General features: G+C 48.0%; 1 protein-coding gene across 2 annotated transcripts in view; it reads right to left on the bottom strand.

Moving 5' to 3' along the window:
- Positions 1-1,332: 1,332 nt before the first annotated feature.
- Positions 1,333-10,677, bottom strand: part of LOC147104564 (peptidyl-prolyl cis-trans isomerase FKBP8-like) — a 49,997-nt gene continuing 40,652 nt past the window's right edge. For both annotated transcript variants that reach the window (XM_085961959.1, XM_085961961.1), the window contains one exon: positions 1,333-2,394. The gene's annotated coding sequence lies outside the window, so the exon portion shown is untranslated. The remainder of the gene's footprint in view (positions 2,395-10,677) is intronic.

The following is a 10,677-nucleotide window of genomic DNA, read 5'->3' as shown; positions in this document are numbered from 1 at the left end:
CCAGCAGCCTGCATTTCTCCATGCAGGAATTCGGATCTTATTTTAATTTGTTCTCAGGATGCTGCTGACACTAGCAAGGCTGCATTTAACGCTCATCCCTTGTTGCCCTGAGAAGGTGCTAGTGGGCCTTCTCCTTGCAGTTCTTGTGCTAGTGGTGCTTCCACAATGGTGTTCAGTCGGAAATACCAGGATTTTGACCCCGCGATAATGAAGGAATGCCACATATGGTTAAGTCAGGATTCTGTGTGATTTGGAGGGGAACTTCTCATAAATCTTTCCTGCACACTGTGTATGGCATTAATGTCCTTTTTATAATGGAGCACACATCGCACTCCATCTGTGACCTAATCATTGTCTTGTACGCATCTACCATTTTTGCTCTTGTACTTTATGCTCCTAATTATAAAACCCAAGAGGGGAAGATGGCAGAGTTGGTATTCCCATGACATTGTTGCTTTTGTCTTCTCAGTGGTGGAGGTCGCAGGGCTCGGAGGTACTATCTAAGTAAGCTTGGTGAGTAGCTGCAGTGTATCATGGAGATGATGCAAAGCATTTCCCTATTCAGGCAGCTCTGGACTAACATCATGCAATTTTTTTTATTCATTCATGGGATGTGGGCAGCGCTGATTTATTGCCCATCCCAAATTGCTCTTGAAAAGGTGAGCCACCTTCTTGAACCGCTGCAGTCTGTGTGGTGAAGGTACTCCCACAGTGCTATTAGGGAAGGAGTTCCAGGATTTTGACCCAGCGACGATGAGGGACGGTGATATCTTTCCAAGCCAGGATGGTGTGTGACTTGGAGGGGAACTTGGAGGTGGCGGTGTTCCCATGCACCTGCTGCTCTTGTCTTCTAGATGGTAGAGGTAGCGGGTTTGGGAAGTGCTGTTGAAGAAGTCTTGGCAAGTTGCTGCAGTGCATCTTGTAGATAGAACACACTGCAGCCATGGTGCGCTGAAGGTGGAGGGAGTGAATGTTTAAGGTGGCGGATGGGGTGCCAATCAAGCGAGCTGCTTTGTCCGGGATGGTGTCGAGCTTCTTGAGTGTTGTTGGAGCTGCACTCATCCAGGCAAGTGGAGAGTATTCCATCACACTCCTTACTTGTGCCTTGTAGATGGTGGAAAGGCTTTGGGGAGTCAGGAGGTAAGTCACTCGCCTCAGAATACCCAGCCTCTGACCTACACTTACAGCCACAGTATTTATGTGGCTGGTCTAGTTAAGGTTCTGGTCAATGGTGACCCCCAGGATGTAGATGGTGGGGGAATTCGGCGATGGTAATTCCTTATTCACAGATACCCTTAAACATATGTTGAGATAATTTTTTAGAGAAATCCCTAAAGATTAACGCTCCAAAAATATTTTATTGAATTCAACATTGTGGTATATTTAAATATTTACACTAGTCATGGAGACGGTCTTTACAGAAAGGAACTGCATCATTTTAAAGTAAAATGCACACGTTGATAGTGTCCTAAGGATCATTCAATGAACCTAATTAATGTATAAAATAAATCATGGCTTTGGTAAGATATGTCTGTTGGGCAGACAAACATAAAATGTTTCTAAAAAAAAGATTGGTGTGGGGATGGACCTCAGGAAAAAAGAGAAGCACTTACTTTTTAAAACATCAGCCCAACCTCTGTTCAAGGATTCTGCCTAAATGCTGCACAGAGAATACTGGATACCTGGCACAGTTACATAGAGGTGACTGGATAACTTACAGGGAGTTACATAGGGGTGACTGAATAAATTACATGGAGTTACATCGAGAATAGTGGATGGGAAGACATTACATAGAGAATGCTGCATAGCTGAACCAGCTGTGCTGCTGCAGATAAACTCTAACCAGGAATAGATAAATTTCCACTTCATTGAATTGATAATCTGCTCAGTACAAACATGAATTTTCATTCTGGCCTGTGCTGCTTCTCTCTTTGTCTCTCTCCTTCGATAAGGTATTCAGTGCAGAAGCAGGGTGTCTGGTCCACAAGATAAGATGTTCAAATCCAGGTACAGGTATAGTTGTTTAGTCTAGCAACTAACTCCAGGTAGTCAGGTCAGTGGATTTACATAATAGCTTAATCATTGCTCTTCTTTGTAGATTATGGACTAGATATTGCTGATGGCCATGCTAGCGGAAAAACTGGGCATTCGCATGACATTCCTTTGTCCATTGTTTTAATCGGGGCATTAACCCGTTTATTTTAAACAAGTTAAAATCGAATTGATAGAGTGGACAGAGGCATATCACACAAACATGTTAAGCATTCATCCACTAATAGTGGCAACAGGAATTTCTAGCCATAGATATTTTCTCAAACCGTCTGGACACAGTAATACCTTTGAAGGTAATAGATGTATCTCCTAATGCGTGCATCCAGAAAATACTCTGAGAATCTGAGAAAAAAAGTTGCGCAATGATTAATCAGAAAAAGAAAAATACAGTTCACAAGATATATTGGCCTAGAAATTCAGTCGCGTTTGCGCCCACTTATTGGCTATAGAGTGGTTTGCGCCGGAAGTTTTTTAGCGCCCGAAATTCAGTTGGTCCCTAACATCGGCGTTAGCCGGTAGCGCTGCGCCAGCACCGATGACATCATCAGTGTGCGCAGTGCCCCGGTTCCAATGCTATTCCGTGCCGATGGCCAAATTCAGTTGCGGCCGCCTCGCCCGTAGCGGCCGCAAACAGCGTTTGAAAAACGGTGCCTTGCAGCTCTGAGAGGCCGGTGCATAAAGGTGGAGGGGCGGCCGGCCGCTTTCCCGGCGGCCGCCTGGCCGCACCTCCCTCCCCGGACTCCTGCACCACCCCCCCGCGGCATTGGTGTCTGACTCCCGCGAGCCCGGCACTTCTCCGTGGTGCCGGGCTCATTTGCCGGGGGAATCCAGCGGCGATCTCACGGCTGCAGGCAGCTCCTCCTTAAGAGAAGGAGGAGGCCTGCAGTACCCCAGCCTTCCGCACCGCATCGGGTGCCGCAGCGGCAGCTGGACGCCTGAAACTGACTTTCATCGCCCCAAACGAGGCGGCCAAACCCTGCAATAGCGCCCGCCTCCGTCTTGGGGCGGCGCAACTGAATTTCAGGCGGGCGCTACGGGAATCCGGGCGAGCGCAAAATTTCGGGCACTAAAGACCTGGCGCGGCGATACCGAATTTTTAGCCCCTTGGCCCCTACAAACTGTTTCTACAGTATGTGTCAATGACAGCGAACACACTTCAAAGTCATTCTTTTCCAAATGCACTCTGTTTTAAAGATATATGATTTTCTGTGCAGACACTGATATAAATAACACCTAATTTGTGTCCACACAGGTCTGATCTGGCTCGAAATCCCTCAGTTCCTATTAAATACAGAATGAGACATTATTGGTAACACCAGAGCAATACCTCAAACTTGTAGATGTCAAGGGAGAGAGTTTGAGTATCGTGCCTGCAGCATTAGCTACCCCAGTTATGCAGTCTGGAGTCAGTCTGTGGCATCAAGTCACATACAATGTCAACATGATAAATCACAATCTAACTTCTTTTAAAGAATAACTTTTAAACATAAATTACTCAAGTGCATCATTTTGATTCTATCTATTCCTTTGTAGAGACTAGACAGGGTAAGTCCAACATAGTTTAGCAGTTACTGTATGGACAGGAGAGGACCAACATAGGTTTAGCAGACACAGGCTGAATAGGACCAAATGTCAGCAGTTAAACTTGGGGCTGAACTGAACCAGACATATCTAATATGTATTTACAGTTACTGTCTGGACTGGGCAGGTACAACATACGTTTAACCATTACAAAATGTGCTGGGAAAAAGAGGTGCAACTGTGCAAACTGCCGGCGTGACATCGGCCATCTCAATTTCTCAGCTCCCCTCACTGACTCCAACCTACCTCCCTCTGAACTTGCAGCACTCCATTCTCTCAGATCCAACCCCAACATTATCATTAAACCTGCTGACAAGGCTGGTGCTCTTTTTGTTTGGCGAACTGACCTCTGCCTAGCGGAGGCTGAACACCAACTCTCTGACATCTCCTCCTACCTCCCCCTGGACCATGACCCCACTACCCGAACTTCAAGCCACCATTTCCAAGGCCGTTACTGACCTCATCTCGTCTGGAGATCTTCCCTCCATGGCCACCAACTTCATAGCTCCCTAACCCCACACAGCTCTCTTCTACCTCCTTCCCAAGATCCACAAACAGGACTGCCCTGGTAGACCCATCGTTTCAGCCTGTTCTTGCCCCATGGAATGTAACTCTTCCTATCTCGACTCTATTTTTTCTCCCTTTGTCCAGTCTCTTCCCACCTACATCTGCGACTCTTCCGACACCCTCTGCCACTTTAACAGTTTCCAGTTTCCTGGCCCCAACCGTCCCCTTTTCACTATGGACATCCAATCCCTCTACACCTCCATCCACCACCAGGATGACCTGAGGGCGCTCCACTTCTTCCTTGAACAGAGGCCCAACCAGTCCCCACCCACCACCACCCTCCTCCGCCTGGCTGAACTTGTTCTCACATTGAACAACTTCTCCTTTGACTCCACTCACTTCCTCCAAATTAAAGGTGTTGCTATGGGAACCCGCATGGGTCCCAGCTATGCCTGCCTTTTCGTGGGATATGTGGAACATTCTTTGTTCCAGTCCTACTCAGGTCCCCTCCCTCACCTCTTTTTCCAGTACATTGATGACTGTATTGGTGCTGTTTCCTGCTCTCGCCCTGAACTAGAAAATTTCATTCACTTTGCTTCCAATTTCCACCCTTCCCTCACCTTCACATGGTCCATCTCCAACTCTTCCCTTCCCTTCCTTGACTTCTCTATCTCCATCTCTGGGGATAGGCTATTGACAAATATTCACTACAAGCCCACTGACTCCCACAGCTACCTGGACTACACTTCCTCCCACCCCGCTTTCTGTAAGGACTGTATTCCATTCTCCCAGTTTCTCCGTCTCCGCCGCATCTGCTCTGACAATGCCACCTTCCATACAAGTGCTTCCGACATGTCTTCCTTTTTCCTCAACCGAGGATTCCCCTCTACTGTGGTTGACATGGCCTTCGACCGATTCCATTCTATCTCCCGCACTTCTGCTCTCACCCCTTCCCCTCCCTCCCGGAACAACGATAGGGTTCCCCTTGTCCTCACCTTTCACCCCACCAGCCTCCACATTCAACGGATCATCCTCCACCATTTCCGCCACCTCCAGCGTGATCCCACCACCAAACACATTTCCCCTCACCTCCCCTTTCAGCATTCCGAAGGAACCGCTCCGTCCATGACACCCTGGTCCACTCCTCTATCACCCCCAATGCCCCTTCCCCTTCGCCCGGCACCTTCCCATGCAAGCGCAGGAGATGCAACACATGCCCTTTTACCTCCACCCTTCCCACTGTCCAGGGCCCCAAACACTCCTTCCAAGTGAAACAGCGATTTACTTGTACTTCTTGCAATTTAGTATACTGTATTCGCTGCTCACGATGCAGTCTCCTCTACATTGGGGAGGCCAAACGCAGATTGGGTGACCGTTTTGCGGAACATCTCCGTTCAGTCCGTAAGGGTGACCCTGAGCTTCCGGTCGCCTGTCACTTTAACTCTCCGCTCCACTCCCACTCAGACCTCACCATCCTCGGCCTCTTACACTGTTCCAATGAAGATCAACGTAAGCTCGAGGAACAGCACCTCATCTTTCGATTAGGCACTTTACAGCCTTCTGGACTCAACACAGAGTTCAACAATTTCAGACCATAGCCTCTGCCCTATCCTTTTTTCCCCATTTATTTTTATTTTTTTCTCTCTCCCACATGGCAGCTGTCTTTCATTCTGCCAGTGCCATTTACACTTCATCTAGAGCCATCTTTTGTTTCTTAACTTGTCCTATTACCATCTCCTTTTGCCTTGCACCATCTCTTAATCTCTCTTAATGTCTCTTAATCTCTCCTGCCTTCCATCCTATCACAGGCCTTCCCTTTTGTTCTTTCCTCCCCTCCCCCCTTTCCCTGCCCCTGCACTTGCTTGAAAACCTGTTCCATCTCCAGCTTTTTCCAGTTCTGACGAAGGGTCATCGACCTGGAATGTTAACTCTCTCCACAGATGCTGCCTGACCTGCTGAGTATTTCCAGCATTTCCTGTTTTTATTTTTTGCTACAGTTACTAAATTGATTGGACAGGGGCAGTATAGGTATACGTTATAGACTGAACTAAACAGTTACACAGTGCTGGGATTTTCCACTTCTGTGGACACTAGTCCAATATTTCCTGCCCATCCACTTTAGTAGGAAGAGAATCATGTGTATCAGAGAAGCTTATGTAAATCGGGACATATGATTAGGGAATGCTAAGGTTGGGTTTTAAAAGCCTAAAGATTGTAGGACGCAGGAAAGAATGGTGGAGGCTATGAATTCTAGCTTTGAGATTTTGGGAAAGAATGAGTTTGAGTAACTTTAAAAGTAGGTTTAAATGATGATTGATCAAACCCACCTTCACCCCATTATCCCTTAATCCTTTCTCTCTAGAAAAATACATCTAATTATTCCTTTCATCCAAAAACTGTATTTGTTAAATCTTCATAAGATCACATTTAAACTGTGGACAGATTCAAAGTATTGTAAACTGTATCAACTGCAGTTTTATAATTTCATTGATTCATTTTCAATTGAACTGCATCCTGCTATTGATCATGGATTATGGCACCTGTCGGAAAATTGGAGTGAATCCAACAAGATATGGTGGAGTTAAAATGTTCTTTTTATTTACTTGTTAATTACTTTAAAAAAAGGACTTTCAGTTTTTGAATTACTGAAAGCCAAAGCAGGCCAGCGCAATAAAGAGACAAATAGTAAAGAAAGCCATAAAATGACTCTGTATTCATGTTTACACTCATGCAATACAGAGATAGTAAATCCTGAAGGCATAAGGGGCTAAAAATTCAGTCAGGGGCGCCCAGCTCGCCTGGGCGCCGGAATTACCGCTGCGCGCGGAGCCACTTGCGCCAGCGGGAAATTCACTTTCAGCGCCCCAAGTGGAAGCCGGCCGCTAAACAAGGGTTTCGGCGCCCCGCTTGGGGCGCTGAAACTGAATATCGGCGTGTTAAGTGCCGCAGCGCCACCCGCTGCGGCACGGCAGCCTGCGGTACTGCAGGCCTTCCTCTCAGTCTTAAGGGGGAGGTGCCTGCAACAGCGCGATCCCCGCTCGCGAGTGCCGGCAAATGAGCCCGGCACCAAGGAGAAGTGCCGGGCTCTCTGGAAACAGCCGGCAATGATCGCAGGGTGTTCCAAAGCACTTCACGCCAAGAATTACTTTTGAAATGTAGGCCGGAATTTTCTTTACCTAGGCGGGTTGGGTGCGGGCGGTCAGCATGGCAGGTCACGATCCCGTCTCTGCTTCCATCCCGCTCCAGAAATCGACTTTGCACTAATGGGGCCTATTAAGCCTGCCCAACGTGTTACCCAGCCCAATTAAATGGTGCGGATCTGATGATGTCATCCATGACGCGTTTTCAGCGGTAAATTTAAAGGAACCATGGCCACATTGCATTTGAAGGTTCATCTAGGAGTGTGCAGTCACTGCACTGGAGCTTTTGAGTGATTCCAAACACTTGGAAACATGAATACACAGAGGCAGAGGGCTGCACCCAGGTTCTCCAATGACTCCCTCCATATGCTTGTGGAGTGAGGCAGAGCACGCAGGGAGGTCCTCTTCCTTTCTGATGGGCAGAAGAGACCTTCCCAGGAGACAAAAAGAGCCTGGCTTCAAATTGCAGAGGAGGTCAACAGCAGGGATGTGGTCAGGACCAGGCTGCAGTGCCGGAAATATTTTAATGATCTCATTAGATCAGGAAAGATGAGTACAAAGCCACACTCAACTTTATTCTGCTGTGCTTCTCATCGCATCCCCATCACTCTGCCTTCCCAACCCTACTCCTCCTACTCCTGCGCATCATTACTCACACGAACATATCTTCCACGTCCACCCATCCCTCTCTCTCTATCTACATTATCACATCCCCATCTCACTAGCCACCCCTCACACTCACCCTCATCCTAACACAATCATACCAACTAACAACACACAAGGAGGCCATTTGGCATTGCCACCCCACTCCATCACAGTCTCCCTTTAAAGATCTAACCCATCCATTCGTTACAATCAATCCATCAGTCTCACTCAACCTTCTCTTTCCCTCCTTGCAGGAAAAGAGAGCCCACAGTAAGAGGGAACAGGAGAGAACTGGAGGTGGAATGCCATCATTTGCCACCCTCTCAACAGCAGAGGAGGCTGCATTAGAAGTATCGGAAGTTACCAAGCAGCTCAAGGTGGGAGACGGAGAGAGGGGGACATCTCAGCAACCTGGTGACAGAATTACATATTAAACAGCTACATGGCGTAAAACAGTCACTCAAATGAGGACTGATGTCATCAGGTGACTGATGTCATCAGGCACTGAATGGTCATCATGTGCATAATGGTATCTGTACCCATTCTTCATATGACATAACTAACTCATCGCTTTACTCTCCCACAGGTCCAACAAGAGCCCCCACCCCCCGAACTGTACAGGAGAAAGAGGAAGAGAAGTCCTCAGTGGAGCCGCCAGCCTTTGAGAGTGCACCGTCATCAGACATAAGCACACACAGCACCAGCGCAGATTCGCACACCTCAGTGGGTCCAATGCGAGATAGAGTAGTGTTGTCACCTGGTGTCTCACAACTCACAAGAGCAGATGGTGGAGACTCCTCGCTGGAGGGCGCAGGACGCTCCCAGCTCTGCTCAGCTGCATGCAGACGCTGAGCCTCGGGGGCCATCCAGAAAGAGGGTGATCCTAGAAGGTGCAGGAAGAAGTGCAGGAGGCTGTGACAAGTTTTGTGACTGCGATGTCTGCAAATGTTCAGAGAATGGAGGAATCTATCTCCAACATGAGCACCACCGTGTCGCAGGCGATGGTAACTGTAGGCTCTTCCATGGAAAGGATGGCCACCTGCATGGAGCAGCTGATGTGCCACTCACATGAGCACATGCTATCTATGGAGAATAGATGTCAGAGACTCATAGACCTCCTCTCTAGTCCGGGTCCGGTGCGGTCGGGGTCGGTGGCGGGTTGCGAACCCACTGCTGGCTCCAGCCCGCTGTCCAAGGTGATCGTATGCTGATTGGGCTTGTTAAGCCCGCCCAGCACGTTTCCCGGCCAGTTGAAGGAAGCGGGTCTGATGACGTCACTTGACACGTCATCAGACGGTTTCCTTAAAGGGATCATGCGCAAATTGATTTTGATAGTTGTGCTGTCAGTGTTCTATAGCATTGAGGTGCTGCAAACACTGACAAGCACTGCACAGAGGTGCACATCACACAGGGAAGTCCTCTTCCCTTCCATGGGGCAGAAGAGACCTCCCCAGGAGATCAACACAGCCTGGTTGCACAATGCACAGGAGGACACAAGCAGGGATGTCGTTAGGAGGACCAGGCTGCAGTGGCGCAAAGCTTTCAATGATCTCAGTAGATCATGAAACGTTACTGCAAAGCCACACTCAACCTCATCCTGCTGTGCCACTCATCACATCCCCATTACTCTGCCTTCCCTATCCTACTCCTGCACATCCTTACTCACACCAATTTACCTTACAGAAGAACATAAGAAATAGGAGCAGGAGTAGGCCAATCAGCCCCTCGAGCCTGCTCCACCATTCAATAAGATCATGGCTGATCTGATCCTAACCTCAAATCTTCTATCACTCTGCATCCACCCGAACCCATGTGATCTCCCGGGAGAGGCGAAAAACCAGATAAAGACCCAATGGCCAATTTGGGAGAAAAAAATCTGGGAAATTCCTCTCCGACCCATCTAGGCGATCGAAATTCTTCCAGGAGATCACTCTGTCCCTATATTTTCTACAGTACTTACCTTCTGTAAAGGCGATCTCCACCCCAGCCAGGAACAGGAATAAAACCATCTCCTGAAATCTAACACAGAATTAGAACACAGTAGGAGCAGAACCAGGCTACACGGCCCCTGGGCCCACTCCACTATCCACAGGGCCATGACCATTCCGAACCTAGACTCATGTCCAATTTCCTGCCCGCTCCCCGTAACCCTTAATTCCCTTTACTTCTAGGAAACTATCTATTTCTGTTTTAAATTTATTTAATGATGTAGCTTCCACAGCTTTCTGGGGCAGCATTCCACAAACCTACCACCCTCTGAGTGAAGAAGTTTCTCCTCATCTCAGTTTTGAAAGAGCAGCCCCTTATTGTAAGATTATGCCCCCCAGTTCTAGTTTCACCCTTCATTGGGAACATCCTCACCGCACCTCCACCCATCTCTCTCGATCTACATTATCACTTCCCCATCTCACTAGCCACCCTTACACTCACCCTCACCCTCATCCTAGTCCAATCATACCAAGTAACAGCACACAAGAGTAGGCACTTGGGTGTTTTAGCCAATGTTCATGTGAAATTTCTGTTAATGTGCTGTCAAACATTGAAATCTTTATTTTCAACACTTTGCATTCTTGGACAGATTTGTGTGCACCTTTGGAAGCGGCTTAATAAGTTGCAGTGAATAGTGAGACATAACAGTACCCCCTGCAATGGCGATAAGTGTGAAAGGAATGGCTTAGGCATTGTAGGGATGCTTTATGGTGTTGGTGTGGGGTGGTGCCAACCTGGCGCATCATGTGACAGCCAGGGTGTA

Source organism: Somniosus microcephalus, chromosome 19, assembly GCF_052327205.1.
Source record: "Somniosus microcephalus isolate GS21.2 chromosome 19, FLI_Smic_1.0, whole genome shotgun sequence".
Lineage (NCBI taxonomy): Eukaryota > Metazoa > Chordata > Chondrichthyes > Squaliformes > Somniosidae > Somniosus > Somniosus microcephalus.
Note: the sequence above shows the minus strand (reverse complement) of the source record. Positions and strands in the feature narration are given on the sequence as shown.